We start from the raw sequence: 5,000 nt of genomic DNA on the forward strand, positions 1-5,000 counted from the left end.
CAGGCCAAAAACTGGCCAAAACGGCCCAAAAACGGGCCAAAACTGGCCATTTTTGGCTGCGCGAGCGAGCGGCGAGCGGCGGACAGCGAGCGAAGCGAGAGGCAGCACCGTCCCTGCTATACGAAAGCCCCATCCAGCCCTGTGCCACCCGGGGGGTTCCAGGGTGCTGAGATGGCTGACATTTTGCTCCGCTCACGACGGTCACCGCGCGACGCAAGAACAGCCCAAAAACAGGCCAAAACGGCCCAAAAACGGGCCAAAACTGGCCATTTTTGGCTGCGCGAGCGAGTGGCGAGCGGCGGACAGCGAGCGAAGCGAGAGGCAGCACCGTCCCTGCTATACGAAAGCCCCATCCAGCCCTGTGCCACCCTGTCACGACCTTAGCTGGTTTTGCCTAAGGCGTGCGGCACCCTCGCGCGTCCGTCCGCAAAGGTCAGCCTCCCCGAAGCCTCCCATTGTCCCTTAGGACCAACAAAAGAGAGAACGGGTTAAAGAGAACGCCTCAATCGGGATCCACAAGCAAACATGTCCGAAAAACACTTCATAGACAATGCAAATTACAAACAGACTTTACAAGCTCTGAATAGTGGCACAACAAAGGGTAAAATGGTCCATTACAGACCGAAAAGCTCTCAAACGTGTCCACATGACACAACCTTTATTTACAAGCCTAAAGAGGCCATCAACCCAACTAAAATGGGACTATTAAGCCTTTGGCCGCCCCTTTACATTCTGTGCAAGGCATGAACATGCCAAAAGACAACGGACAGACATAAGCATTACATCCAACATCTTGTTTAGAAGTTTGTCCGTTACATTCTCCCCCACTTATCCCTTCGACGTCCTCGTCGAAGCCTTTGTGAACACTGCAACTCTTTGCCTTTGCTGAGTCTTCAATCTTCTGCTCCAACTGCAATGCACCTCCTGGCTCCCAGCTGCTCTCCGCTGCTGTTTCTGAGTAGTCGACCCTTTGATCCGCCATGCTGCTTCAACTCGCCAATGACTCTGACTCTGGTGTGGGGTTGGCTGAGTTGTATTGATCCTCGTTGATTCCTGCGGATCCACCAAATGAAGGAAAAGACCATCCTTAGTGCGCCAGTCTCTCAAAATTTCCACATGCTGCTTGAACTGGGTGGATGCTTGTTGGAGCTTTAACGAGCATCGCCTCGCAAACTTCTGAAGTTTTGGGTCCTTCCTCCACAAAATCTGCTCATTGACTCTTCTTTCACTTAGTTGTCACATCCAAGTAGGTTCGCATCACTTCCGCTTTCGATTGGCATTTCGTTGGGAAATGAGGCGGACAATCTACTCTCAGTAGCACTGATCACCGTTGGTGAGGATTTGACAACTATTATCTTCCATTCTCTTCGAAGGGTCTTTGAACTTGTGCAGAGCTCCTCTGCTGGATAGATAAGAGAATTGGGGTACTCGGTTTCGCCCATTCTCTTAAGAGTTGAGAAGGCAAAGGTTACTTGACTTCGCCCGCCTCCTCGAGGTTGTACTTCATGCATCGAGCTGGTTACTGGCCTTCGCCTGCTCTTTGCTCACACTTCTGAAGCACTTGAAGTGTTTGCACTCCTTGCGTTGAGTTAGCTACTGTGATTCACCTTCTCAATGCCATTGAACTTCTGGAATGCAGGAAGTTTTCACCCCAACTTGGAGTAATTCTCTGATAGATAAGGTCGCCTCTGGGATTGTACCGTCTTCTCCATCAACCCTGCCGCCTACTCCACTGAGTAGCAAAGGTACAGCACCGCATACTGCCTGCTTCGTTCCTTGGTCGTGCACTCTTGCATGACCCGAAGTCCTTCACTTACGGCTATCTTGATGAGAAACTTGTTGACACCGGTCTTACGAAGTTTCTTGGCCTCTGCCCTTCAGCCTTGTCTCGGTACTTGGAGATTGCCTCTGCATGCTCCACCTCCTCGGCCCCTTTCACGACCAAGCGCTCTCCCTCCGTGAGAGCAAGGGATCAATGACTTGCACGGAAGTCCCGCCTCTGCGGTACCATGGCGCTGCCATGCCCATGGCCCTACTATCCGTCGCCTCGCCTCTGTATCCCTTTCCTTTACAATCAGTAGAGATGTCTCCGTGGCACTCCTCTGAGTCCACCTCCATTCTAACTGATGCTTGATTTTGGGTAGCTAAGTCCCTCTGGACTCGTCGTCGCTTCCTCGCCCCTTTCGACCTCCTGCTTCAACACCTCTGTGTTCTCCAAGCAGTCTGTTTGTTCGATGGAAAGACAGACTGCAACTCCCATGCATGGCCTCTGCCATCACATTGTAGGGTTTGCACCGATTCTGTTCTCCTTAGCTTCCTTGGTAGCAACGTTCGCTTACTCGACCTTGTCCTCTGACTTGTCGGGCTCCCTTAAGCGAATATGAGCTCTGGAGCAGTCCAACTCTCCAGCTGCTTCGATCATACCTCTGCATGATCAAGTCCCTCTCATGGGACTCACTGGTACTTGCATTCGAACTTTTCCCTTGGTGGAACCCAGCCCCCATATGCTGATGACCAAGGTTTTCATCCGATGCAAAATTCGGTGCACGCCCGGAAGACCCGCCTCTGCGGTACCATGGCCTTCACTCCTTGAATCCATAGCCCTTCTTGCCGTCGTGTTGTTCACCAAATCGGAGCTCCCAGTAGCTCCCGATCATACCTCCATATGATCTCATCCCTCACGGGACATGTCGTGTGTGTCGCATTGCCACGAACTGTTCCACTACGATCCGCTGCACCATGTCGCCTCCTGGTGACATCTCCATTGCATTCTGATCCTTGTGGAATAAACTCGAATTGTGAACCCTCCATGTGTGGCCTCTGCCAATACATCGCAGGGTCTCCTCCACCTTCGATTTTGTTCGCTCCTTTGGCAATCGAACTTCATCCACCCACTCTTGGGTCACACCTAGATGAAGCACCGCTCTAGGACAGTCCGTCGCCTAGTAGCTCCCGAAGTCCACCGACTTCGCTGTAATTTGTGCACCATTGCCTGGATCCTGGGCCTCTGCCCCTACCAGCACAATCTCCGCTGCACACTGCTTCCTTCATAGCAACTTGAATGGCAACACTGTGGCATATTCTTCAAGAGTACCCGCCTCTGCGTCCTCTTGCCCCGTGCTAAGGCCTTCTGTACCCAACTTCGCCTCCGCAAATTGAGTCGCCTTAGTTCCTCCATCGAATGCTCCTCCGAGATAAGGTGCATGTGCCCCGAAGCTCCCTTCGTCTTTGGCACCATGCAAGATGAGTCCGCTCTGTCAGAATGAAGGACCCAAGGAACAGCATGATTCTACTCATGCCTCTGCAAGAGTTCATGTCCTTGACCTCTGTCTAGGGAAAGCGCTGTGCCTCTGCTCCATGTTCCAACTTCTATGCTGGCTCCCTTCATGCGGCTTGGGTACTTCGCCAAGTTACACCCAAGTTGCTCCGCTCCTCGTTTTTGCATTGAGTCGATGGTGGCCCTCGCGCCCACCATTCCACGGGTCAGCCCTCCCTTGAGTCTGATCTCCATATCGACTCCAAGTGTGCCTCCATTTGAGTTGCTTTGGGTCGCTCCCCCACTTGATCTCGCAATGCATCCACCAATGCATTCTCTCAAGCGAGATCATGCGACGACTCCTCGCCGCTTGCTCAGTCCATCGAGCTTCGTGGAGTTGTTGTTTGTGAGGTACTCCTCCTCAACATGTGAAGTCCGTCTCACATGATTCTCCCTCTGGAGAGCTGAGACTTATCCCTCCTGGATAACTGTCCCGTTGGAGCAACATCTCTCTTCGTTTCGGAGACCACCATCCCCTTGGACTACTCCGATCTGCTGAACAAACTGTGCATTGTTCTGCCTCTTGCAAACGCACTTGCTAGATTGCGCCTCCACGTCAATACAGCCACCGCTGCACCCCTCAAGGCCTAGCAACATGCTGAACTCGTTGCACACTTCAGCCTCCTCCGGACGTATCCTTCGCATGTCGAAGAGAAAGTTTCAATGCTCCATGGCGCCGAGTCTCGACCGCCTTGGGATGGCCACGAACAATCCATCGTCCGCATACAAGCCCATGCATGAGTACCGAATTCTTCGAGTTAGCAATTCCCCTCACCTCTGTGAGCTTTGCACAACTCTTTCGGTCGCTGAGCAACTCATTCCACTTTGCATGGTCTCGTCCTTTGCCAAGCGCCTCGCTTGCCTTGAGCACCATCAAGTAAAGTTGTCAACGTTGAGCCGTAGCTCAAACTCAGCCATCCCAACCTTTGTGCGCTCCAAATTCTTCCAAGCTTGCCTGTTCTCGTGGTGCCTCTTGCGCGAAGGGTTGGCCATTCCTCTGAATGCCAATCTCAGATGCCCGCTCCTCTGAGCGACTCTTTTCCCTACATCTCCATGCCCGTTTTCCCTCAAACGGTCGCGCGTGTGCTGACTGCCCTCAACGCAGCCCCGCTAGGTCCCCCACGTTTGCATGTCAAGTGTTTCTATGAGTGCTTGTCCAGCTCTGATACCACAATGTCACGACCTTAGCTGGTTTTGCCTAAGGCGTGCGGCACCCTCGCGCGTCCGTCCGCAAAGGTCAGCCTCCCCGAAGCCTCCCATTGTCCCTTAGGACCAACAAAAGAGAGAATGGGTTAAAGAGAACGCCTCAATCGGGATCCACAAGCAAACATGTCCGAAAAACACTTCATAGACAATGCAAATTACAAACAGACTTTACAAGCTCTGAATAGTGGCACAACAAAGGGTAAAATGGTCCATTACAGACCGAAAAGCTCTCAAACGTGTCCACATGACACAACCTTTATTTACAAGCCTAAAGAGGCCATCAACCCAACTAAAATGGGACTATTAAGCCTTTGGCCGCCCCTTTACATTCTGTGCAAGGCATGAACATGCCAAAAGACAACGGACAGACATAAGCATTACATCCAACATCTTGTTTAGAAGTTTGTCCGTTACAACCCGGGGGGTTCCAGGGTGCTGAGATGGCTGACATTTTGCTTCGCTCATGACGGTCACCGCG

The sequence above is a fragment of the Musa acuminata genome, unplaced genomic scaffold, assembly GCF_036884655.1.
Source record: "Musa acuminata AAA Group cultivar baxijiao unplaced genomic scaffold, Cavendish_Baxijiao_AAA HiC_scaffold_1136, whole genome shotgun sequence".
In the NCBI taxonomy this organism is placed as follows: domain Eukaryota; kingdom Viridiplantae; phylum Streptophyta; class Magnoliopsida; order Zingiberales; family Musaceae; genus Musa; species Musa acuminata.